The sequence below is a fragment of the Aythya marila genome (genome assembly GCF_965140915.1).
Source record: "Aythya marila genome assembly, chromosome: 26".
Classification (NCBI taxonomy): domain Eukaryota; kingdom Metazoa; phylum Chordata; class Aves; order Anseriformes; family Anatidae; genus Aythya; species Aythya marila.
The window spans coordinates 5,580,050-5,607,649 of NC_139067.1; the positions used below are offsets into that span (position 1 = coordinate 5,580,050).

General features: G+C 42.7%; 1 protein-coding gene across 4 annotated transcripts in view; it reads left to right on the forward strand.

Moving 5' to 3' along the window:
* Window positions 1–15,846: 15,846 nt before the first annotated feature.
* SLC23A2 (solute carrier family 23 member 2) overlaps window positions 15,847–27,600 on the forward strand; it is a 58,455-nt gene continuing 46,701 nt past the window's right edge. Inside the window, exons 1-2 of one of the 4 annotated variants that reach the window (XM_082779403.1) lie at window positions 15,866–15,962; window positions 24,948–25,161. The gene's annotated coding sequence lies outside the window, so the exon portion shown is untranslated. Of the gene's footprint in view, window positions 15,963–20,607; window positions 20,625–24,947; window positions 25,162–27,600 lie in introns of those variants that run through there. The other 3 variants (XM_082779402.1, XM_082779400.1, XM_082779404.1) reach the window with 3 other exon arrangements.

The window sequence follows — 27,600 nt, forward strand, 5'->3', positions numbered from 1 at the left end:
ACAAATACAGAGCAGGTCCTTGGAGATGGTCAGAAGACTTTCTTGGACAAAAGTCTTGCTCTGAAAGTGCAAAATCACTTTGTCTTTTTTCCTTCCTCATTTTTCTATTCCTCCTCCAATGTTCTAGAGTAAACTCAAAGCCTGAGCCAAGGTCTTCTTTTTTTAACCTACAACAATTCCCTTGTTTGACTTGATTAATTGGCTTGTGTGTGCCCCAGTGGTGCACTCTGAGGTCTAACTGATAGAATTCAGGATCTCCTTTTTGCCTTTCCATCTCTGAAGGCAACAACTACGTGTGTTCTCTCTTGCTCTGCTGCGTCACACTGGCCCTGGCCATCACCCGTCTCATGTTCCTGACGCAGCCAGCCCCTGGGCTGGTGGCAGCCCAGCTTCCCAGATGTCACACATTCTTGGCAGCAGCTGGAATCCCTCAATTAAAGCTGGGTCTGGCCAGGAAAGTCGCTGCTGACGCAAAACCATGAATCAGCCTCTATTAGGGAATAAGAATGTGGGTTTGTTTGGTTTGGGGAAAGGGGACAGGGAGTTGAGATGGAAAAAGAGGAGTAGGGGGAGAAGATGCCTTCAAGGGCTGATAGGATGCAGAAAGTTGAGAAGCCTGGGGCAACTGAGAGGGGTAAGTAAATGTAGGGGACAGGTGAGGAACATAGTGACATTTCTGGAGGGTTGACAATTTATTTTTTGAAACGGCAAACCCTCAGACAACACAACGTATAAATAAAATCAGTCCCTACCCTGGTGCTCACAGGGCTGTCTGTATGATGAATGGACACTGGGAAAATTTCCTCTCTACAGGGATGTTTTGCATCTAATTTGGAAAGTCAAAATGGACATTTCAGGGGAAAAAAAAGGTGTGTTGACTACTCAAATGTAGATCCAGGCTACTTAATTCTTGGAGTTTGCGTGGTGTATTCTAAGTGTGGCTTTCAAGGGTACAAGTTTCTTTTGTGTCCAATCTTCTATTGTCTAGCTGTAGTGTAGCTAACACCAGGTGTTCATTTTTCCTTAGAAAATAAACTAATGTACATTTTGGAAAATTTGGATAATTTTACTGTAGCATTTGTTTCTGTGATAAGCATGGTCCATGCCTTCATGGCAGTGGTGCTCCTCTGGGTAGGTTTGAGGATAATCAGGGCTGTCAGCTCTTACTTTTGTTAAAGTATTATATAAAGGCATCACAGTTTTCCTTCTAAATGCAGCCATTGCCCATTCCTTGTTCTAGTCCCTGAGTGCTGATACATTACAACAGGATCTTTTACAATTTTTCCTTCTACTCCAGCCACCCCATGGACCTGCATGGATGATTTGCACAGCTGGCTTGCCTCAGCTCCCGGAGTGTGGAGCTGCATCCTTGCCTCCACCCTGTGTGCTCAGTGCTTCTGACAAAACCCACAGCTAATGGCTGTGCTCCTCAGTTCCCTTTCTGTAAAATTGTCTGTTGTGGGTTTGGGGAGAGCTGACTGATGAGGGTAATAGGAAAATACCTGTGAAGAAGTTTCTGGTTCTAGAGCAGGGCTTGAATGACAAATAAGGCAGAGGTTGAACACTGATGAATGGGGGTAATACTGAAGTAGCTGTTTCCTTTATTGAGCATCATCCATTCTGGGCACTTGGTGAGGCAGCTGTCTCAGAAAAAATAGTTGGCATTTATATAGTTTGATGGGATATTATTATACACAGAAGCTCTCTAGCAAGAACAGGCACCCAGATTTAAGGCTTTTCTCTAGTTTATGAGTGCCTGAATTTATATCCTCAGTGATGTTTTTCTGTTGCTGTGGTGTGGTGTATTTATATGATTGTTTGATTCTAGAGTCCCCTGAAGGCCCAAGCTACTAGCAGTCCCAAAGAAATTCTGCCAAACATGTTATTTATAAAAGAAAATAAGCCCTTTAGGTCAATCTCACAATTTTTACTTAAGTGTCTGGAGTGAGCACAGCTAATACAAGTTGCAAAGCATAATCACATCAGAGGAAACTTCCCTTAACTACACAAGCTGTTTGAAATGTCTAGGTGAATAAATTGAGGGGAACAAACAAGGTACCACTGAAGACAGTCTGGGTAGCTGCAGATATTAACTTTGAGCCCTAAACACTCATGCTAAATCCATAATGACTTTCTCTAATCCTCTTTTGCAGTGGCTCATTGTTAATGACATATGCTTTCTGAGACAGAATGCGACCCATTCCCCTCCTCTTCAGTAGGCTCCTTCTCACTGTTGGTGGTACAAATGCCAACCTCTGAGAGATATGGCCACCAACAGCTCCTGGATCAAAACTGCCATATATAATTAATGTTGATTTTCTAACACCTCCCACTGCCAGTTCCCAGTGAGAAGGAAAGTAAGGCAACAGACTTGTACCAAGCAGTGACATTCAAGCATAGAGCTAAGGAGTCAACCTGCTGCCCACACACAGGCTGAGGGACTTCAGTGGGCTTCCAGGAGAGGCTTCAGACCTCAAGATGCTGCTAAAAGCAACGTAACAGTCTCTGCCAACTCATGCACTGGCTAAAGTAGGAGACAGCGAGAGTTTATAGCAAGCATCAGATCCAACACTGCACCTCCAAGGTTGTGGCTGATTCCCTTGGTGAAACATTCTGTGCACGGGCCCTGCACAAAAGGGGCTCTTTGTATCACAAGGCAAAAATAGGAGGCATAGAGATACACTCAGCAGTAGAAAGGAGCAATAGGAAAAGCCAGAATTAACCAAAGCTTTGTGCAAATGGTTCTGATAAATGGTTGAGAGAAGAGGGAGAAATTGTGTTTCTGTAGGTTGCTTGATGTGATAAAGGCAGTGGTGTGGCAGTTCACCAGCCTGGAGATATTACTGCACGTGAGCCTCGAGTCCAAGTGAAACCACACCTGTGAAGGGCTTATCACACTATGCTGTTCTCCCAGTTCATCTTTGTTTTAAGGTTAGTGGAGCCAACAATGCTGTGCTCCTTACAGGTGCAGTGATTTTGCATCTATCCATATGAAGAGCCTAGTAACGAGGCATCATATGTCTCACTGTTGTGAGGAGGTGAGTGCTAATTCCTCTTGTCTCATGCTTCCCCTATAAGGACCCTAGCACCTAAATGACTAGCAAACCTTTACCCACCAACATTCAATGGCAGTTAACCTGTGAGAGCTTTCTACAGGGAAGATCCTGGGAAAGGGGGTTGTCAGTACTCTCAGCAACAACTTTCCTTGCACTATATATATTTCTTGGCATCATTGTTGATCTTTCTCTCTGAAGTTCTCCATGTGTTAGTTCTGATGGAAGTTCATGGGACAAGGAGAAGAGCAAGGCCCATCACTAATCTTGTGATGGTGTAGCAAGCAGGATCTTGGGTTTCCAACCCAAGAGAAAACTTGTTTCTCTTCTCTCAGCAGTGATTTTATGTCCTTTTTTTATAAATTGATCCTAGAGGCCTGGCTGGATGTCATCCATCTGGATGATCATCCCTTGAGGGCTGAGGACTGTCTGTGGAGAGGGGTGGTTGTAAAGGGGCTGGGATGGCCAGCAGGTTTGTAACTGATCATAGTCCTGAAAATATTTTAGTAGAAATTGTGTGAAACATCTGCAGAGAATGAGGGAGAGAGGATGTGATGACTGACTTGGAGCATGCTGCATATAATCAATGCACTATAAATATAGCCATAAAATGAATGTTTTGCTTGAATAAACAGTGCAATCTACAACAGCACCTCTAGTGCTCTTCCAGTACCCATCACACAGGAACAGTTAGATTAGACCCTACAGTTGCGGTCTGCTTTCTTTCTGTCACCTGCAGTTAGCCAAATTCAGCAACATTTGCCATGGAGAGGCTCCATGCTATGATGCTACTTTTATAGCAATACGAATTTTGCTTAGCGTAAAAAACAACGTAAAAACCTGCAGGGTAGGAAGAAATGACTCGGCACAACAGTTCTGTCCTTTCTAATCAGATTTGTGCTATACTCCACTTAAGCTGAGGTCTAAATGAGTTTCTCCACATTCCTCCCCCTCATGCCTAGTCCTTAAAAGTCCAAAGCATCAGCCCATTCATACAACCACTCCTTGCATCTTCTGTCTTTCCCTAAACAGCTCGTTAGCTCCTTAATATTTCTCTCTTCCTTTGTCCTGCTCCTCCCAGCAAGATCACCACCTGCAAAGCACCTCCCTGACTTCTGCCTTTCCACTGGGCAATTTTCTCATTGCTGTGTTCTGGAGCTGCAGCTCATCAGTTTAGCAGATAAGTGCAAATTGTCCAACCCTCAGATCTCTCCAGCCTTCCAGCTGCTAGCAGAACCCTTTAGTTTGCCTTCTCCAGCTCAGGGAAGACAGTAATTCTTCCCTCGTTTTCACCCTTCTCTTCCTGGTGAAAACTGCGGGCAAAAATTGTTCTTTTTCCTAGAGCTCTGCACTCAGCCCAAGTGATGTCTGCATGCTGCAAAGCAGCTGGCATGCCATGTTCCATGCTCACTGAGTGAAATGTCAGTGTGTGTCAGGGCTTCCTTCTTCCTTCCTTAATACACAAGCAGCTTGAGATTTTTAGGAATGCTGGATTTAACTAAAAATAGTCCAGACAGTTCAGTGGGCCACGACAGATTCCTCCCTCCCAAGAGTTTTGTTCTGAGATAGAGCCAAGGGTCAAGGTAGAAGAAAAAAAAAAGTCTTTGAAAAAAAGCTTAATTGTGGATTAGAAATTATTGTTTTCAAATAATTTCATTGAGCTTTCGCTGGTGTAGATGGACTGTTTTTCTTCTCCAGGCTCAGGCAAACTTTCTTTTGTGCTGGTTGGGTACATGTTCTATTGAGGCCTTTGCCTTCCTGCTTTCACCTGTGTATAGGAAGGTGTTAAGAAAGTTCTTTTAATTGGAAGTAAGGCAATTATTAAGAGGTCTTTTTTGTGGCCATGGACAGAGCTTGCTCGTGACAAGAATTGGGAAGCAAACATTTCCTTCCTTTACATTGTATTGTGTTGGATATTAAGCCACGATGCTGTCCTCCATCTCTTGGAGCTTGCCTTTCTGAAGGTGATCTATAACTTTTCCAGTCCTGCTACAATTACAGTAAGGAAAAAAATTGCAATGAATTGTCTTTGAGAAGGCTCCATTTCTGCAAAATTTTTTGGCACTGAAAGCATAAGTTCCATGGAGGAATTAACATTTTAGTCTGAGTTTGCAAAACAAAGAATAAAATCCACCTGTCACCACTAATTAATTTTATTTTGAAATATTTACTTGGGCTGCAGTAGTAGCTGCTCTTAAGTCTTTAAAGGATTAGCTGCCTGCTAGTTGTTCATGCCTGCAACCATTTATTTAAGCTGTTGCTGCAAATCATGCTGTTAACCTGTCATGCAAGGTTTCAGCCCTTATTTGCTCGTCAGTGAGAAATGCATGGTACACTCAAGTCGCTGACGCGATAGTGGGAAGTTAACACATCTGCAGTCAGGTCTTCTTCCCCCAATTTAACATGCTTCTTGAAGGAGGGAAAGACAGAAGACACGTATAGTAATAATGGTCTACTCTGTGTAGGATATTACAAAGTCTGACTAACAGAGGCTGATAGAAGTTTAAGGAACATGAATTGTGTGTACAAATGTATCACGCTCCCTGCCCTGAAGATATGGTCAGCTTTCACTTCTGTGCTTTTCCATGTGCTGTTACCAAAGACAAATAGCTCCTCTCTTTCTCCTGCTGACGCATCAAAAAGGATGCAGCATTTCCATTGCACTGCATCCCAATGTTTGGTTGCATTTGTCATATCATGTTGCATCTTCTTTAATATAAGTGGTCAAACCAATCATAGAATATCCTGAGTTGGAAGGGACCCATAAGGATCATCAAGTCCAACTCCTGGCACCACACAGGTTTGCCCAAAAGTTTAGACCATGTGCCTAAGTGCACAGCCCAATCGCTTTTTAAATTCAGACAGGCTCGGTGCAGTGACTACATCCCTCGGGAGCCTGTTCCAGTGTGCAACCACCCACTCAGTGAAGAACCTCTTCCTGATGTCCAGCCTAAACTTCCCCTGCCTCAGCTTAACACCATTCCCGCGGGTCCTATCACTGGTGTTTACAGAGAATAGGTCACCTGCCTCTCCACTTCCCCTCGCGAGGAAGTTGTAGACAGCGATGAGGTCTCCCCTCAGCCTCCTCTTCTCCAGGCTGAACAGGCCCAGTGCCCTCAGCCGCTCCTCATATGTTTTCCCCTCTAGGCCCTTCACTGTCTTCATCGCCCTCCTCTGGACACTCCCCAACAGTTTAATGTCCTTTTTGTACTGTGGTGCCCAGAACTGCACACAGTACTCAAGGTGAGGCCGGACCAGCACAGAGTAGAGCGGGACAATCACCTCTCTCGACTGACTAGTAATGCTGTGCCTGATGCACCCCAGGATACAGTTGGCCTTCCTGGCTGCAAGGGCACACTGCTGGCTCATGTTCAACTTGCTGTCAACCACAACCCCCAGATCCCTCTCCAGAGGGCTGCTCTCCAGCGTCTCATTGCCCAGTCTTTACATATAGCCAGGGTTGCCCCGTCCCAGGTGCAGGACCCTGAACTTGCTCTTGTTAAACTTCCTGTGGTTGGTGATTGCCCAGCTCTCCAATCTGTCCAGATCTCTCTGCAAGTCCTTTCCACCCTCAACAGAGTCCACAACTCCTCCAAGTTTGGTGTTGTTGGCAAATTTGCTCAAAACACCTCCTAGTCCTAAATCCAAATCATTTATAAAGACATTGAAGAGGACTGGTCCTAAAATGGAGCCTTGAGGGACCCCACTAGTGACCATCTGCCATTACCAGCTGGTTTCCCTTGGTCAACTAGATGTGTGATCTTATCATAAAAGGAAATCAAATTTGTTAAGCAGGACCTACCCCTCATGAACCCATGTTGGCTGGGACCAAGGACTGCATTGTTCCCCAGGTGCGCTTCAATAACTTCAAGGATCATCTTCTCCATAATTTTACTAGGCACTGACGTGAGACTGACAGGCCTGTAATTGCTAGGGTCTTCTTTCTTACCCTTCTTGAAAACTGGCACAACATTTGCCAGCTTCCAGTCTACTGGGACGTCTCCAGATTCCCAAGATCGTTGAAAAATAATTGAGAGAGGTCCCGAGATGACATCAGCCAGCTCTTTAAGCACCCTGGGATGGATCCCATCCAGACCCATGGACTTGTATGGATCCAGGTGGAGCAGCAAATCCTACACACGTTCAGGGTTGGATGGGAATTTGTCATTCCCACCGTCATGGTCCTCCTTTTCAGGACACCCAAGGTCCTGAAGCCCATCATCGGCATTGAAGACAGAGGTGAAGAAGGCATTAAATGTCTCTGCTTTGCCTATGTCATTGTCTGTGAGGAGACCTTCCCCGTCAAGTAGCGGACCTGTGTTTTCTTTGGTTCTCCTTTTTCAGTTAACATACCTAAAAAAACCTTTTTTATTGTCTCTCACAGACATGGCCAGCTTCAACTCTAGTTGGGCTTTGGCCCCATGAATTTTCTCTCTACAAACATGAACAGCATCCCTGTATTCTTTCCTCATTGCCTGACCCTCCTTCCAGCAGCTGTACACTTTCTTTTTCTGTCTAAGCTCCAGTAGAAGATCCCTGGTCAGCCAGGCCGGCCTTCTGTCCCGCCTGCCTACCTTCTGATATTTTGGAATCGCCTGATGTTGTGCTTTTAGGAGGCAGTGCCTCCTAAGATTAACCAGCACTGATGGACGCCAGTGCCTTCAAAAGCAGCTTCCCAGGGGACCTTGCTGACTAGTTCCCTGAGCAGCCTGAAGTCTGCTTTCCCCATATCCAGGGCTGAAGTTTTGGTGGCAGTTTTCCTTCTGTCACCATAAATTCTAAACTCAATCACTTCATGGTCACTATGACAGCCGCCAATTGCCATGTCTCCCACAAGACCCTCTCTGTTTTCCAGCAACAGATCAAGGACGGCACCTTTCCTAGTTGGTTCCCTTAGCACCTGCACCAAGAAGTTATCATCTAGGTGCTTTATGAACCTCCTGGACTTGCTTGTGTCAGCCATGTGGTGATCCCAGTTGATGTCTGGCAAGTTGAAATCTCCCATAAGGACAAGGGGAGTTGATCTCGAGGCATCTCTTAGTTCTGCAAATAATTCATCGGCATTGTCGTCCTGGCCAGGTGGTCTGTAATAGATTCCCACAACGACATCCCCTTTATTTGTTCGTCCCTTAATCCTTACCCAGAGGCTCTCAACTTTGCCACCCCCAACCTGAAGTTCCACACAGTCCAGCCCATGCTTCACATACATGGCCACCCCACCACCTTGCCTGTCCTCCTGAAGAGCCTGTAACCATCTATTGCAGCACACCAGCCACAGGACTCATCCCACCAGGTTTCACTTATGCTGATGATGTCGTAGCTGTGGGACTGGGCCAAGACTTCTAGCTCATCCATTTTACTCCTCATACTGCATGTGTTTGTGTAGAAGCACTTCAAATGCACTTCCCTACACACAGCACCTTGTGGAGCCGACAGACGGACCTCTGGCACACAGTCCCTCTGGTTCTGGCACACAATCAACGAAAAGCCAGCTACCAGGGGAGTTTTCACACACAGAACAGCATCAGCTTATGAGCTAAAAGCTATATTCAGCAAAGGAAGTCAGGGTTTAGAAAATCTTGCAGAAAGCTGACATGAAATGCTGGGCCAAATTCTTTGCTGACACCAATTAATGTCAATTAGGGAGAGGGGTCAATTAGATAATAGACTGTGTAAGACATTTGGACATGAGATTTCTAGCCTGCCCAACTCACTCCTTACTCAGTCTCACCTCAGCAAGGATTATTTCTTACTCTTACATGTGTATTCAGTGTAAAAGTGAAAGTTTTCAGGTCCTTAAACATACAAATACTAATTAGTATCACCGTATCATTTTCTACCAGTTAATTTTCATTAACACCATTAGAAGAATTCTACCAGATCCTTCAATATTCATTTTTCTCGCCTCTCAATACTAACAGTGCATGTAGCAGCATGACTTCTTCAGCACTATTTTGGGTGGTTCTTTTCCAGACAAGTATCTTATTTTCCCTGTATTTGGTTATGCAGGTCAAGTGTATTTTTTCTGCATAAGAACAGTGGCAGGATTGTAATGTGGCCAGTTCAAATGTATGTCTAAAAGTAGGCCAGCGGATGGTCTCCAACTACAAATAATTAAAAAAAAAAAAAGTATTTGTAGAAGTTTCTCTGTTGTGCAACCACATTTCAAGTTGCTGAGAAGATACTGCAGAGTTCAACTTGTTCAACAGCCTCCTTGTGTTTTAACCCTCCACATGAAACAAAGGAGACTGACTGTCTTTGACTCAGATCCACGGCAGTCTGAGACACTGTATGTTTGAAGCTGACAGCCTGCTCCTCTCCAGGGAATTTAACATCCCTTCAGCAGGGTCAGCACACCAGGATGCTGTCCTGGTCCAATGCTCCCCATCCTTCCTACAACAGGATGGGAAGCATTGAAATAGGAGGGTGTATAGGCTGGGTGCACATCCCTTCTCCCACATCTGCTGTAGGGAAAATAATTTAACAGTGGGAGGACAGCCCAGAACTTGCAAAATCTCCCCTTCAATGACACTGTATCAGTCTGGCACTACTTAAGAGTAATGGAGAGGTAGGACTTCAGGCAGGAAGGAGTTAACTAAAGGAAGGGCAATTTGCTGGGGGGAAGTTGGAGTTCATTGTTCCAGGCTCTGCTGTGGATTTCCTTTGCATCCTTTCATCTCTCTGAGTCTTGGTTCTCATCATAAAAGGGGTTGCTTGTCTTTCTTTTTGCTATTTTTGTAAAAGGACCGACTGTAAGCCCTTCATGGCATGGACTCTACCTTAACATGTGTGCAGTGGCACAGTGGGAAAGCTCTGTCAGCAGGGAATATAAATAGTGTGCCTGTCCAGCCCTGTGGCATCCAGGTTTGCTATAACTGCCTCATTTGCACTCCTGTGACAAGTGTTAGTTCAGCTGTCAGGGAAAGAAGGAACTGAAGAGTATTGCCACAGAAAATTTCCAGCTCTTAGTTTGCCCATTGTGCTTTGGTTTGGGCCCAGTTCTCCCTCCTGCCTCAGGGAGTTCTTCTTTTTCTAGCCAAGTGAGTGACGATTCCCACAAAGTATCTACCCAGCGTGACTCCAATTTCAGAAGCTTTTAGAGGGCTTGTTGTGGTACTGTCTGTTTCCCTCTTTGACTCAGCACCACAGTCATTTATGTTGTGTTTTGCTACTCGCTAGATTTTGCAATAATCATTTTTTTACCATTTCTGACATTGCTGTGTTTTTGTAACCATACATTCATGTGATGAACTAAATGAGTCATGGGCATATAGAGGATAAAAGCAATTACAACAACCAAGACCATCCTTCCTCTGAACACACTGTGGATGTTCTTTCAAAACTGTTTGCAATTTTCAGGTAATGAAAAAGTTAAAACAGGGATTCTCTCTCTGCTGTGACTTCTCTGCTGAGATACAAGTAAGCAACCACACAAGTGCTGCTTTCTGTTCTTTGCAAAGTAAAGGACCTTCATTTGAACCCCAAAGTGGAGGTGGCTTAATGAATCATAGAATGGCTTGGGTTGGAAGGGACCTCAAAGATATCTAGTTCCAACCCTCTGCCATAGGCAGGGATGCTGCCCACTAGATCAGGTTGCCCAGGGCCTCATCTAACCTAGCCTCAAACACCTCCAGGGATGGGGCATTGACAACTTCTCTGGGCAACCTGTTACAGTGCCTCAAATGAAACCTATTTTGTTCTGTGTTGCAAAACTCCTCTAATGGACTTGCAAATGATTTTCACAGAGCACCATGTCCATACCCTTTTGGAAACAAAGTGGAAATAAGTCACTTTTTGGCCTGATCCTGCCCATACACATTTGTCAACTGAAGCTGCCATTTACTGCTGCAGATTTGAACAACAGTCACTCAAGAAATTGATGTAAGATGGCAAAACTCATCTTGTCTCCTGCCTAGGCACCATCTCTCCAAATGACATAGACTTCATCTGATGGGTAGCTGCAAGCAAAACGCCAGTGTGAATGTGCACCAGCAAAGCAAATATGTCAGGAGCTGTCAGCCATGGGCTTCTTGCAGTCCTTCTTTTGTTGCCACAATATCTCAGGGCCAGGAGATAAGGCTCCAGCAATTCAGCAGTATTGGCAGCTAAAACTTGGCAGAAACATGAGAACAGGGAGGATAAATGCATGCTGCTTTCCTGGCCCCCTCCTGCTACCATTCTTCCCAATATATAAAGACTCTCCCTTGGCTAGTTGCTTGTGAAAAGAGGACTGGGAATGAACTCTGAGATGTAGCTAAACCTATCTCCTCCATCCTCTGCTAAATACAGGCCTTACACCAGAGTCAGCATGTTAAACGTTAACTATTTGGTGCAGCCCCTGAGGTGCCAGACGTAATAGCATCAGGAAAATTGGCTTCTCATCTGAAGCTGTCCAGTTGAGTCAGTGTTACTGCGTGTTCCCTATTGCACTTCCCCACATTCAGTGACAACATTTCAATGAATATTATTTGGCCATGATGGTCTAATCAGCCCTATTGCAAATAGCACAGGAGGATTTCTTGGTTGTTTGTACCCCACTGGCTGCCAGAATCTGGTCTCCATTTACAAAATATTTTGCATACACAAAGGCGAAGGAAGGTCTCTCTCCAAAAGTTACCAGAGGCAAAACCATCTCGATGTGAACAGTATGGATCCAACAATTTTGCAACTATGCAGGCTTTTTCTTCTCTCCCCCTGTTGATTTATTACGTGAATTCTGGCAACTGCAACTTTGCAACTCGTGCTATTTATCTTTCTATATAGCAAGCACAGCAGTACATCTTCCTCTTGGATCACTGACTGAAGCCTCAGTAATTTGAGTACTTGGACCAAAGTAGTCTGCGATCCTTGGACCAAAAGACCTAAAAGCACTCTGCACTAATTAAACCTCATAAAACTCTTCCTGGGTCTTACTGTCTCCATTTTGCAGATGACAAAACTAAGGATTTAGCTCTGATGGCAGATCAGGAAGTATGTTGTTCAGTTTTTAAAATACTTCCTCAAAAGAAATAATTTTATGCTAACTCTAATTACATATAGCACTATGGGGGAAACACACAGCAATTAAGTCACAACTGTCCACAAGATCAGCCATAAATATATGAAGGTGTAGTGGTATTTTCCGCTAGGTGGTGGTAGACAGCATTTTCAAGAAGGGTTGTTCATTCTTCCCTTCTTTACCTTATAGACCCAGGGTCCGCCCAGTTCAGTACTCTCTTCCCCTAACTCCGTATTTCAGAGGAAAAAGCAAAAATATCACTGCTTGTGAGTAACAAACTACCTTTCCTAGACCACTTTCTCCTTTCTCCTCTTAGGCAGCCATGAAAATACCAGGGGGTTCATTTTTACTTCGTGTAATCAAGTAAAAGGCATTCCTATTATTGATATAGATGTTCCATGCTGGGTTGTTAAAAACTCCTGAATTCCTCCTGTGGGATCTACATTGAATATTGTTAAGGTGATCGAGGCAAATCACTTTTTTTTTTTTTTTTGACAGCATAAAACTAGATAGGGAATTGGAAATGGGCCACAGATCCCAGACCCAAAACAATCATCTCTGGATATAACTGGATGTGAAGTTGTGCTTTGGTCTTTTTGGAGATCCTGTACTCAGATCAATGACACATGCCCAAATTGAGGTGACATTTCAGTTTAAACTGGGAATTTTGAGTAAACAGAGGAGATGACAGCCAAAAAGATTTCAGCACTTAAATTTATGCCAGTAACGCACGTGTTGCATATCAAGAAAACCCTGACCTGTAGTCCTGTCCTTACCATTTTATTTTTACAGAGCCATGAAGAAACAAAGAAAATAAAACGGGCATGCTTGGGGAACATACTCGTTAAAGGTTACCTCAGACTATTGCAGTAATATTGTGTTCTCTGGCTATAGAGAAGGACACACAGCTCAACCTACAGGCTCGACCGTCCCACATCTGTTTCTCCTTATGCAGACTTCCAGTTTCACATGGGCACAACCTCACCACAAAATCAAGTCCCTACTTGCATGCTGTCGTCAAGATGTTCCAGTGATTCAAGCTGGCAAATACCACAAAAAAAAAAACCAAAAAACAAAAACAAAAAACAATTTGCTCATGTACTCTCTAATCATTACTACTGTGATTACATTAATACTATAATATTTATCCTGCGTTATGAAAGCAAGCATAATGACTGATTAGCACAGAGGGAAGAACTGGGATTCCAGGACTGTTAGTCTTAGCCGAGGAAACTCAGCATCTTAGGAGTACTTACAAGGTTTAGGCCAGTTAGGGGGGATTCTGGAGATGTATTTTAGACAGACAGGTATTTTAAACTGGTTGAATTGGGACAACAAGCATAAGCATTCTATGGCGACTAGCTGTCTAGATGCAGCAACACCTCACCTGTTCAGGTAAATCCGAGTGAGCTCTGAGGACCTTACCTCTCACCCCTTCAAATAATCTCCTAGATTAGGTGTAGTATATAAAGGAGAACTACAAAGGGAAGGCTTTTTCTTTAAGGTGTCAAAGGTCTGCATACTAAATGATTAATGGTTACTAATTTTCCTTGATAGCCTCTAAACCCACAGTTGTTATGAAGGACAGGCATATGCATATCCTGTATTTCTGATTCTTCCAACCTCTTATGGTCCTGTGAATCATTCAGGTAGAAAGTGACTGTTTATAAAGACCATTTTTGTAACAAAAAATTATATATGCTATTAATCCCTGCAAAATAATTTATACCTCTGCAGCAGTACAGTGTGACCACATAAAGCAGGCTCTGGGTCCCTGACCAACTGGCTATTTTCTGATATTTGACAACACACAAAGCCACCTGGAACGTAATTTGTCTATTTCATAGGAACAAAAGCCTGAAAATGCTTTGCTAGGTTTGAACCCATGGTTCCAGGGGGTCTAAATGTGTCAAACTCTGTTTTTTTTGAACACTAAATTCACCTTTACCATCTTTCCCTTGCTTGTCCTTGGAATTAGTGTGACCATGAGGTCTGTTTATCTGTTAAATTTGCCTAACTCGTATGTGTATGTGAACTTGCCACTTGCTCATCTCTTGCCAGTTTACCTATATTTCACTCTGCCATCTTCAACTGAGGGGTGCCAGGTTGGCAAAATTAGAACATTTATTTGTGAATCCAGATTAAAAAACTATAGAGCTGTGGCTCTGCCAATGATTTCTGAACACAAGAAGTCCTCAGAGGGAGACTGAATCACTGGATACATACAATCCATCTTCTAGTATAAACTTCTGTCAAGAGTGAAACTGCTGCAATCTCAATCAATCTTGCATTACTAAAATGTCCCTTATATCACAGCTGCAAGCTCCTCTGCCCTAACAAACAAAGGCTATTAACATTTAAAAGCTACATTAAATATACGTTATAAGTTTGGGTTAAAGCCAGGCACTAAGTAATGCTAAGGGATCGATATCCATAATCAAGAGCATATACAGCAGGAAAGGTGCATTGAGACTGTGTCCAATATAGTTTTCCATATGGTTCATTTGAAAGCCTTTTAGAAGCTTAACAAGGAGAGGACCGATGCACAAGTATAAGAAGCACAAACACTCCAGAGGCCTTGCAGAATCTATGGTCTTAAAATAAGCTCCTAGGTTTTAGTAGGATCCAATGAAACCCTCTTTATATGGGCAGTGGATGGAAGGGGTCAGACAGCTGGTGAGCAAATACTCAGTAAACACTCTGAGCAGCTGAACTCTGCAAACAGCAACTATTAAGGCAAAGACCTGAAAGATCAACAAAGAACTGCAGGTCTGGGTGAAATGATGCAATGGATTACAATTAGTGTCACTGGTCTGGGGAGCAGAGGCCTTCCTATCGATTTGGGTTTCTGTTACAGCTATGAGCCACCTTAATCAAATAACAAATTGGGCTGGTTATGGAGAAAGCTCAACATCAGTCAATATTATCTCAAGGACACCTACGGTAGATTTGCACTCTGCCGTCTGAAGCATAATTTTGTTGTAGGAGAAAAAGTAGGAATTATCGGAGGCGGTGTCTGGGCTGTTGCTTCCCAGAAAGACAGCAAGAGGCAACAGGATAGGTGAGTCAGTTTGATCTCAACACATCTGAGAACTGCACATACTTGAAAGGGCAAAAGCCACATTAAAGCAAGTTACCGTTATCAAAATCAATTAGGAATTTCAATTTTTGCCAAGGGGCTCTGAGAGGAAGCATCCATCTCTTCTGATGCGGGGTACTGAAGCAGCAGGTGTATTGCGTGGGCCTTAAACACCCAGCTCTCTGCACTGGGTTTCAATCTGCTGCATGTCTGATGTGTCCCATCTCTCCCCAGGCTGAAAATTCTGAAAAGACAGATGCGTGTGTGTGTAGCGGAGGCATCTTATTTTGGGGGTCTCCACTCCCTTGGCTGCCTTCTCTTCATTCTCCTGTTATAAAAGCTGGAATATTATAATTATTATTTCATTTAAATTAATCCCTCCCCTCACCCCAAAGGCCAGGGCTGACTGGAGCCCGCACCGACACCACGCGAGCGCCATTTTCTTTGGCGCTCGGGAGAGACCCCCCCACACACACCTCCCCCGCCCTACCGATGCGCCCCGGGGAGCCGAGCCGAGCCCCGTCTCGCCTCGTTGAGGGGTCGGGAGCCCACCTCATGGCGCGGCCCGGCTCCCTCATGCCGGCCGCTGCCCCGCTGCCCCGCCGCCCCGGGGCCGCCCCGGGGCCGCCCCGACAGCTGGACCCTCAGGAGAGGAAAGCGAAGCAGCGCCGGGCGCCATCTTGTCGGGGGCGGAGCGGGGCCCGGCCCGCCCCGTGCTCTGCCTGTCGGGGCGGCCCCGGCCCCGCCGCACTCGCCGCTGCCGACCGAGCGGAGCGGAGCCCGGCGGAGCCGCCGCTGCAGCCGTCAGCGCCATTGGCGTCAGCTATGGCAGGTGAGCTCGTCCTCCTCCTCCTCCTCTTGCCCCCGCGGGTGAGGCGCTGCCGGCCGCCCCGGGGAAGCAGCCCCGCGGGCGCCTCCCCCATGGCGCCTTCCCCTCAGCCGCGCCGGGGTCAGCGCTGTCGTCTGCCGGCCGCTGTCACCTCCATCCCGGTCGCCTGCCGGAGGGCTGCCGTAACATCCCCTCGCATCCTCTCCCGCCGCCCTGCCGAGGCTCGCCTCTTTCCTCCTGCCGACGAGGGGCTTCCCAGCAGCCTCCACCATGTTGCCGGGCTGCGGTTCACCTTGGCCTGGCAGCTTCTGCCCCTCCCGTGCCATCCGCGCCCCCTCTCCTCCGTCCTTCCTTTTCTGCCTTCAGCCCCTCCAGATTCTGCCTGGCGGCGTTCCCAGCCTCCAGCCCCAGTGCGGGGCCGGGGCCGGGGGCCGCTACCTGGTGGCCCGGCCTGGGCGGCGAGCGCCTGAGGTGGGCACCTGCGGCGGGAGCCACCTGCCCGCCGGGGGGGCGCAGGGCCGGGGCTCGGGGCTGCCTTCGCCGTTCCGCGGCGGTCGTCGCATGTGTTATGTTTTTTTCTTTTTAAAACATAACGTGTGGTAGAGCTGGCGGCTTGTAAACGGGGTAACGAAATGCAGGTTAATTCTCCCCTGATCCTGAAGGGGTGGGCTCTCTCTTTCTTGTCTGATCCCATTCTCGTGATATGCTGTGAGGTTGTTTTTTTTTTAAAAAAATTTCATTTTTATTATTCTTTTAATTTATTTGGGGGCTGTGTGGCTGTGTGTGTTTGGTTTTCTTTTTATTTTCTTTTTATTTTTTTCCCTGTGTGGATCCTGGCAGTATGTATTTTTATTTGTTGCTTTTGACTTGTGAGCCCTGTTCAGCATCGTGCAGTCTTCTTTTGTCTTAAGGTATGTTTTCGGTAGAACCAAGTGATGTAGGCAATACAGAAAAATGCCCAAACAAAGCTTGTTGAAAGCCTCTGATTAGATTTCATTAATTAACTGATAATTCATAAATATCTGCATCATGCATTTCTGTCGCTGGCAGGTTTTGCTTTTTCTCGAAATATGAACATGTAGGCAGAGACTCATATACACTTTCATTCTCGTCCCTTCATTTTGAAGCCATCGTTGTCATTTTGTAGATTCAGAAGACAGATACTTAACACAGCTTGGGGTCTGCTCTTCACATATCCCAGACTGCCCTGTAGGTGAGTGATGACGTGGGGCTGATCCTGGCTGAGAGCTTCCATCAGAGCCCATAGAAAATTCTGGCAGGAAAGAGAAATCCCCAGATGTATTTAAGACAAGGTAAAGACCTTATATGATAATTATTACCATCTTATTGCTTGCTCATACCTGTTAGTATGAGTTCAGTGCCAGGTAAATAATACTAGGCTTGGTGTTGAACTTGACCAGCTAAAATAAAAATACAAAATGCTGTTTTCATGGGGAGTTTAATATGCATGTATATCCTCTCTTCTGAGATTGCAGCATGGCGTTGCCATTCTTGAGTGTGCTTTAAATTACCCAGTTTAAGCTTAGAAAATAAGGTGGTTTGGATAGTGGTTTTACTGGCACCTGGAGTTTGATGCAAGCTGTAAAACCTAGCGGAGAAGCAGAACAAATACTTGAGCAATTAGCTGCTGATGTGCTGCACTTTGCCAGAGTGAGACTTAGGCTGCGCACCTTGATCTGCCTGGTGATTTCATTATAGGTAAAGGATTATTGCAGCAAGTAGCTCAGATTAGTAAACTGGAAAATAATCCTTGAGAAATGTAGAACAATTGGATTAGTAGTTGATGAGCTCTTGCAACCCTACTCCTAGCTTTAAGTCATGATCCAGATAACTTGAAATTAGAGCAGTATTAACCTAGAGCTGCACTGGAAGAAATTCAACCTTGGACTGGCAACGAGGTTAAACAAGCCCTGAGATTTTTATCATGGATTTAAACAAGCCTTTGGCTTCAGGAAAGATGCACAATGGAGTTGAAAATGTCTTGTCAGAGCCTTGGGGATAAAGGAAGGGGCTAAGGGCTTCAATTCTCTCGGGCAGGTTGGGTTCCTGCTGTTCCTTAAGGGACCAAATTTGTATGGTTTAAAATCCATCCCAATGTGTCACTTGTCTCTAAACCCTACTTCTAACTAGGCTTAAATTCAGTGCATGTTTTCTCAAGGCATCAGGCACTCATGTTGAGTTAGATGTAAAGAGCTAGATGGAAATTAGTCTCTGTGAATGTCTGTTCTGCATCTTCAGTATGGAAACAAATCTAAAGGAAAAGCATCTTTCAAATAGAATAATTTGAGCTGCAGGTTAATGAATGCTTCCTCTGATGACAGTGCCAATTTAAGCAGCCTTCATCTGTCACAGGCTGCGTATTGCCAGCTGTGCCATGACCCTGTGGTGCTGCTGGTACCACTGGACAGATGGACACTGAGGCAGTGAGGCTGAGGAGCTTTTTTGGGTTAGCCCAGAGAAGCCTACTTTTATGTTGAAGCCAGATGTGCATGGAGAATTTCTACCTGTTCCATACTGTCTGGTTTTTATTTATTTTTAAGACTGATAATATGAGAATTTGTTTTCTTTTTGAAGCTAACAGGGGGTTAAATTCCAGTAGAGAAATAAAAGTTGTATCTTTGTTGGTATCGCTAATCTGGAGGCTTTTCTTCAAGGGGAAGTTTAAGGTACTGGCAGTGTTTGGGGTGGGAGGGTAAGGAGGGAAACCAATCCTAACAGGCAGCGATATGACTGTGTTTTCCCCGTATGTGTTTCAGAGACTCTGTAGAAGATGCTGCATTTGTATGCAGATACTATTTCAACGTTTTAAAATAAAAACTCTTGGGGTTTTTGTTCTTTGAGATTCTCTGTATGTTTTTTTTTTTTTTTTTTCTTTTCTCCTTTCTTCCCTAATATAGCCAAAACTGTCAACTTCCTCAATAGAAAGGACTCTTACTGTGCTGTGGAGTGTGGTTTTGGGTGTTGTGTAGGTTGTTCAAAGATAAATGGTGGCAACTTCACTCATCTTTAGTATGGACTCCTGACGAAGTGGCTGGTAAACTTCTCCAGTGACCTAATCTGAACTGTAGTTAACCTTGTCTGATCCTTGTGTGTACAGGGGAAGTAAACTGGCACATCCTTGTGAGCTGTTCCAGTTCATTGCAGTGTCCTATGCAAGGTGATTTTGGAAGAATTTTTTCTGCTGTAGCTATTCTGGTATTTTTGTGTGAACGACATAAGAAAAACGGTGAGAAAACACAAGACCAAAAAGATTCTCTGGAGCTATTCCTTCAATGGATTTATCTTACTTTCAAACACTTCCTTAGACATTTATACTTATAGTAGGAAAAGAAAATGCAAAGGGCTGTGCAAAATGTTTTTTTCCTTCCATTGAAGATGATAGTTTATGCATTGCTGAAAAATTTATTTGTATCAAGTACTCTTATTCTGAAGCCTTACTGGTCATGAAATGGTCTGACAGCAGTTACAGTGTTTTATTTTACTTAAAAGCTGCAGGAAGAAAATATTGACAGCCAAGATGAGTAAAGAGATGTGCAGCATGATGGAGTGTAAGACAGGAATAAAATAAATCATTTAAAATGAAAGCTATTTGCCGTGTTCCCTAGCCATTCCCAGGGGTGAGGTGCATTAAGACATTGTGCTAACTTCGTGATACTGCACATAATACTTCTGTGAGTACTGGGGAGCATATTTTCTTATTAGCATATTGCAACTAAATATTTCCGTTTGTTATTATTGGTCTTATGACAATGTTTATTGTAAAAAGAAAAGCCTGATAGTCAGCCATTTTCAGGTATTGGGAAGGAAATGTCAGTTATTTGCATGTTCTTCTATTAGAAATGAATCTAGGTGTGAATTTCTTAAAAAAAAAAAAAAAAAAAAAAAAAAAAATTCTCACCGCTCTGTGCAGCCTGGGCCTGTGGCCCCAGTGCAGTATTGGGCTGAACAGAGTTTGAAAACTCTGGGTTTGGGGAAGGATGACCCAAAACACAAGTTTGGTTGTCTCCAATATTCTCTTGTGCAGCAAGAGAGTATTGAAATACCATTTCTTCCTATCTCCCTCCTTAATTGTATCATTTGTGGAGGAATGGCAGGGTTTGAGTTAGTGTTAAACTAACATTGCACAGATTTATAATTACAAATCCAATGGTCTGAATCTCCTTGTGTCTCAGTTTTCAGGCAAGAATAGTAAAGTGGAAGTTATGGAGGCCAGGAGGGGAAAAAAATTTCCTCTCTCTTACGCTTCAAAGAAGAAAAAAGCTGTCCTATTGAGTTGAAAGGGAGCTTCTTGAATTTCTTTTTACCACATTCAGGCAACCAGAGGTTGTTTTTGTTTGTTTTTGTTTGTTTTCTCTTCTGCTAAAATCTACATCATTAATTATGTGAGAAAATTGCCATGTATTGCACTGGAAAGACTGTCGCGTGCACCTTAACATGATGATATAGTTGATTTTTATCTTGTGTATTATGGAGACCAGTATATCTTTCTACTCTGAATGAGTGATGTTTTCGTCTTGTACTTGCGTCAGCAAAATGCCAGAGAAGACGAGCTCTGTCTGATAGTTGTATTTTTAGGAGCAGATGGGAGCAGATCAGTCCAGTTGTAATTGTGTCTGAGGAGCTGTAAGTAGCAGCATGGTACCTGTAAGTATTTTTGAACTTTTAGGCTGTGCAGTATGAAGGCAATACTGGAATTCATTTTACGTGTGTGTATGTGTGCATACTTGTATATAATAATAATGTGTGGATTTAACTGGTGTTTGCCTGTTATTCCTTTGTGACTAAGGGGACTGTTAATTTAGCATTGTTTCTATTATGCTTGCTTTTGATTGAAATTGCTTGAAGTATGGACTCAAATTAGTATAAATGGTGAAGGAGAGATTGACTCACCATGGCTCTGCATTTGACTGTTTTGAAATCTAATGACTCATGCGATTGATTTCAAATGGCTGCATGTCCCCCATGTTTGTTGTCTGATTTTATTTTTAAATCAAATTATTGCAGCCATTTGAACAGTTGGCTGAAGCATTTTGAGAATGCATTGTAGACAGGAATGCTGTCATAGCAGAGAAGTAAAAAAGCAACTTCAGGAAGTTTGTGTGCACTTGCATTCCTAGGCATTAACGTCGTGTGTAGATGCCTTGAGTAAGTTTGGGCTCTAAAGTAGGCATTTTAATTAGGTTTACTCTTATTTGTTGCATGGCCATGAAACAGCAGCCTGGGGCAATAAGCCCTGTTCTAGTGTTATGCTGGCTATTCATGTGCTTGTAAGATTATAAAAGTTAAGAGAATAAAGGACAGTTTGGAAACTTTAAGAGAAAGGCACCTGAAATGCTCAGTCTACTGAGTGTGCTCTTAGCTGTGTTTATATGATGAGGTGGTTAAAGTGCTGTTAGAGAACTTACCCATCTTTCAGTGCTCTGAAAGCCACTGGTGATCCAGTAATAACAGTAGGAGGAAAATGCTGCAAATCTGACTGCTTGACTCTCCTGTGAAGCACATCTGTATGATGCTTGTGGTTTTCTAGCACAAAAAATAGTGATTTTACAGGCTTGTTTTCTGGCCCTGCTCCTTTTATTACTTACTTGTATCATCTTGCATTTCAGCATGTAATACAGTACTCTGTTTTGTTGTGCTTGTGGAAAAAAAGGTGCCTATTTATGTATTCTCACTGGTATTCAAGGTCGTACAGATTATTTAAGAAAAATGGTAATGTGACTCCATGTCATGACTTGCACTTGGTTTACAAACTTGGAATGGATATAAAATGCTGCACCACAAAGCTAGCAGCCTCTTACTGTGTGTGCTAAATAAAACTAAAATGCCCCAGAGTTGATGGTGTTTATTTGGCTTTATTGTAATAAGATTTAACTTTCAGTGGAGTGTTTGTGGCAGGAAAAATCTTGAGTTCTACAGTTTTTGCTGTGTGTATTACTCCTGCTTTGTGGGGAGTTTCCTTTATTCAGAGACTTGCCACACCTGAGCTAAGAAAACACAACCTTTCTTTTGCTGCTGATGAGAAATATTGTCTTTGGTATATTCTGAAATACAAGCTGTTTCAAAAGTTACAGCATTTTTTTCATTTTTGTATTGAAAATGAAATGTTTTTGAAAGTTGAGGTAAATGTTTCTAATTCAAGAAGCATTTGGTCGGTTGTATTGTAACAGTTTTTGATAAAGGCCTAAAGGGCACATTTTCCTGTTAAGTGTTTTATTGCGTGCATGCTTAAACTAAAGGAGTAATTGGGATTCAGACTGACAGAAAAAAACATGTGGCATACCATGAGTTTATGCTGAGCATAACAGTTCTCAGTATAATTTTACAGGACTGTCCTCTGGTGTATTCAGACAGTTAGACACTTGTTGGTTATATGTAGTTTATTTTAACTTGCCTGTAGATGCCTTTTAAAACAAAAGCAAAAAAAATAGTTTAGTGGGATAATTATTTTTCTTTTTAATAGCCAAGTGGTCTGTTTCTGTTGTAGTAAGATAGTATATCTATTTATCTGTTCTAGCTAGAAAGTGAAAAATGAGTGAGAACCGTTCAATTTGCAGTGTATTAATTTCCGAGCATAGGAATCAGCAAAAATCTGGCTTGGTGTAAGTAATAATCTCGTGTTGCCTGGCCCCTCCACTTGAAGCAGACCAGGGTCTATGAACTTGGGGTTGGGCTTTGCAGCAAGCTGTGGTTTCCATTGCCCATCCGTATGGGGAGAAGAGGGTGGTAACCTGAGCTCTTTCTGAGGTGCTGTGTGATCCTTCTCACAAAAACATAGATCTGAAGAGCTCCTTCTGCAGAAGGGGAAGAACTCTGATAATCTTCAGCCCAGCGGCCTTGTAAACATCCATTGCTAATGAGCCTTCCTCTTTGGGAGGGATCAAAAAAAAATGTAATGCTTTTCATGAAGATGCCTAATAAGGCAAAACTGAATCAAGCAAAACTATCAATTAAGCCTTCTATTAATTTTTTTAGTATAAATGAACCTAAAACCAAAGAATATCTGGCCTTGCCTTTTCTTGGCTGTTCTGTTTTGGTAAAGATTTTACCATTAGTGTTAGCTCAGTTTTAAATCTCACTTCTGTTTACCGTTCTTGCTTCCTAAACCTGCTGAATCGTAGACTACAGGACAGTACACTGAGTGTGTTAAGATCAACGTCTAATTAGTGTTTTTGTTCTGGAGGCTGTTGTGACAGATAATGTGTTGTTGAACGGCAGGTAATAGGTTTGTTATGGAGAGAGCACAGCACGTGGGTATCTTCAAAGGAGACTCTATCTGTATTGGTCTTTTCTCCTCTTAATTGTTCAAATGGAAAATTTTGTTTGAGGGCAAAATGTATGACTAAATTATATTATTCCAAATAGTAGCAGCAAAAACTTCTTGCATTATAAGTGACGCCAATTAATAATTGTGAAAAATTGTGAATACTTGTGATTTTTTTTAAAAAAAAAAGTAGTGCTATGCAGATATCTGGGGAAAAAAAAAAAAAGCCCCCCAAAGAAGAAACCCGTAGGGTGCAATATTAACATCACAGTACGCTTGCTTTAAAAAAAAAAAAAAAAAAAAAAAAAAAAGGGTGTGGGGGAGATTTTTTTTTTGGGATATTACCAAAATACTTTTCATAAAAAGCATGTCTTGCTGAAAAAAATCTTTCAATAAATAATACTTGACATGAATACTACTGTAAGAAATGTGAACTCTGTCAGAATATTGCATTTTTTGTGCTTTTCCTGAGCGATCAGTACATTGTAAAATGGAATGTGCTATTCCTGTCATTTCAGTTGGAGAAGAATTCACGTTTTGTTCTTATGCATTTTTGTTGAAGGGATATTTAACACGCTGAATATATCTGAGTATATTCTTAATTAACTGCTTACATATGGAGAAAAATATTCAAGCAATTTTACTAAGTTTCATCTTGAGTTTCTCCATGCTAATGTGCTAAATGCCATACAGGTTAGACGCCAGCTGCATTTCGAAAGGTGCTGCTTATCTCTGCTCTCTGCTGATTGTCCCTATGGAGTAAGAGGACTGAACTGGTGATGGCACGTTGACTTCTCAGGCCACAAGTGATCTACTAATGCATGTTTATAAAGAAGTGGGTCAGGACTGTTGGGCACGTATGCATTTTCACCCTAATCTGCCTGAAAGATGAGTACGGGAAGTTAACCAGCAGGTCTGGTTAAACACAAGCCTGTCTGTATAAACACTTCCAGGCTTGTTGTGAAATTAATAAATTAGTAATTGGTGTGGGAATGAATTGCAGGGTTGCATACAGTTGTTTAGTGTGTGGGCAGAGAGTAAGTAGTGCTGGCATAACTTAAAAATCATTAATGGCAGTAACGACTTGATTTATCCCTGTGGCTCTGACTATGGCAAACCGAGCTATGATTTGAGACCAAAGCTCACGGGACCAAGATTTGGTCAGCAGTCATTGGTATTAAAATTTCTGCAGCAATAGACAATCAGCTTCTGCATTGTCTTCTGCCAGTTCAGCAGAAGGGAATTCTGTTGTTCTAGGTTTGTCTCCACATAGGTGGGGGCTTGAGGACTCTAAATCTCAACATGGTGATGACTGACTTCTGGGAAGGTGTTTGGTTAGATGTGTCAAAGTTGTACTTGGAGCAGTCGCCTGTATGAGGCCAGAAAATACTTGCTCTACAGAGCAGAGAGTACTTTGTAACCTGGTAAAAGCCGCCTGCTCAAAAGCACGTGAAAAATCATGCCCTCTCTCCTCTCACTGCTTGGATGCCTAGAAACATTTTCCATGCAAGTGGTATAACTTTGCTGATTATTCCCAGGAAAGATTTCTTGAAATTATCTTGAAGGAATGAAAGGTCACTGAGCAAGGAGGGTATAATTCTCCCAACTGGATAATTAAAAAGAAAATTAAAAAGTGTGCTAAGTTTGAGATTGACTTGTGGCCATGCTTTGAGGATTAAAGGTGTTTTTTTTTTTTTTTATTTCAGATGAAGGAGGTCAGGATTGGTGGGAGGAGGAGCTGCAGCTGCTGGCGCAATTGAGCAGTGCAGTGAAGCTGCATTTGTCATTTGCTTACTGAACCATGAACAAGAAACCAGAATAACTGAACAGCAGTATGGCTATCTGCTTTTTTCTCCCGATTTTAAGATATTTAATTTCACAACTATAGTTTTCAACCTGTCTGGTCAGTCTTTAATGCAGGTAGATTTCTGGGCATCTGAGCAAAGTGTATTGAATTAAGAACTGTGAGATGCTTTTTGTATAGACATGGTTAGCCTTTAGGAAATGAAAATAACAGCAACTTCAACTGAAGGATGGAACTTTCCATGTTCTTTGCATAGCCTGTACTCAGAGCAGTCTGTTTCCTTCTTTGAAGAAGTATAGCCTGCATTTTTGAAACCATGTGCAGTCAAAAAATAAGATGGATAAGCTGAACTATGAGTGTGCTAACTAGAGGGTAACAGCAAAATAATGCTATGGTAATGCCAACAAATGACAAAATTGCAACTTCAGCAGATCCAGCATCAGGTGTTTCAAGTTTAGACATCATATGTCTGTTTGCAGAGCTGCTGCATTTTGTGATCTGCAGCGTTGAAAGGGTTGGAGCTATTGGGCTGATTGTTGGCTCTTACTTGTTAGCTGTGGCTGGAAGCCATGAGGGCACCTTGGATGTCTTCCTGTGGTGTCACCTCTGAGAAACGAGGAGGCTGAAGGTGCTGGTGTGAAGTGTAATTGTAGGCTTCCAGTTTGCAGCTTATTAGCTTCGGGCTTATTAGATATCTGGGCTTAGTAGGTTAGCTCTGTGTTGTTGCCTTGGCTGAGTGACTGCATACTTGAGTTTGGTCTGTGTACTGGCTTGTTGGTATATGACGTTGACAATATTTTGCTGGGCATCCTGGGAATACTTGAAGGCAGTGATGCTCTAAGGGCTGCAGTCAGCAACCTGCTCTGGTGCTATATCGACGAATGAACTGGTTTCACTTTTGTCAGTCCTTAAAGAAAAATTATTTGAGCTTGGACTACCATTAATTGCAGACATACCTGGAGGTCTGGGAAAGATGTAGCTGTCTGACTTAGTTTATGGACATGATGAATACAATAGCAGGTCACAGAAAGCACATTCTTTCTCCATTAATTTTTGTAGAGGTTTGATCTGTGCCTTGGGAGTATATGGTGTTGGCCTCACTGCTCTTTTGTTGTTGTTTTAACTTGAAAACGATTTCTTATTTCTTGAACAGGAATCAACTGTAGGTATTTTAAAAGGCATTTCCATCTTGTAATCACTTTTTTTTCTAAGTAGCATAGGTCTACCTTGACTTACTTCTCAGACCCTTGGTTTTTCTTAAAGTATTAAAAGAAAAAAGTGATTGCAGGACAAGTTCTAAGAAACACTGTAATACAGCTTGTAACTGAATTCAGGGTTGAGGAAGAAGGAAAAAAAAAAAAAAAAAGCACTAAGCATTGTGTTCTTCAACTGGAAAAGTGGAATTCACTTACCATGGGGCTGCTTCTAGGTAACATTTCTGTTAGATGAAGAGGGATGTGCATTTTGATGAGCTGAGTCATGTACAAGGAGTACATGTAAGTAGTACTCAGGGCTATACATCACTCACTGAATTAAATACAATCTTTCAAAGTAGTTTTGGTAAGTCTCTGTGTATTTTTAATATAACATTACAGAGGAGAACTGTAGATGTTTTCATATTCAAGTGTGTCTTCCGGTAAATGCTTTTTCAAGGAATTTCAGTGGATTTATGAATGTCTCGAGAATCAGATTTAACACCTCGGTCTTTCTGCTGTTCAAAATTGTGGGTGGAAGCACATCTGTTTACTAACACGTCATGCTGTTGTCTTGCATGTGCTGTATTATGTTAAGTATCTTCTGTTAGATGTTCATGGGAGTCCACTCTATAATATAAATCGAATCTCTTCACTGACATAAAAGGTTACATACTTGTTATGGCATTGGTAGGAAGAAAACTTAGACTGTAAGAATTAAAAAAAAAAATGTAGCTGAACTATTATTTGGCCATCATAAATGAGGCATCCTTCAATTCATCCTTCTGATGCAGAGGAGATGTTTCTTCCTGACAGTGTTGTGCTGAGAAGGGCATATTCCAACAGCAGAATATTTGTGAGGCACCTGTTCTGCTGAAACTTTTTTTTTTTTTTTTTTTTTTGGTTAAATAAATTGTGGAACAGAACTTCTTAACAGTTTTCAGTGATTGCATCAGACTTGCCTTTTATGTTGCTTGTTTTTCTTGTTATTACCTGGCACTATCTGAAGGTTCAAAGGGATGATTAAGTTACCAGCTGTTTGTCATCACTGGGTCATATTGTTATCAATTTTGGTCATTTCAGTTCACCACTGTGCTCCATCCCTGTACACAGGAGACTGTTATCAATACAGTGGAAACAGATAACTTCAAAGGAGAATTTTGGCCAAACTGTGTGCAGCAAAACTGGGGAGGATGTCCTCAGAATAAATATTTTGGCTCAGAATGTTGCCTGTAAATTGTCAGTTAGATTACCAATGTGTGTCTAACACCATGCATTTGTAATTTGACTATAGCTCTCTGAAGTATTTGTTTCACGCTTAAACTGAGCACTATATAACTGACCAACAGGCACAAAATTGGA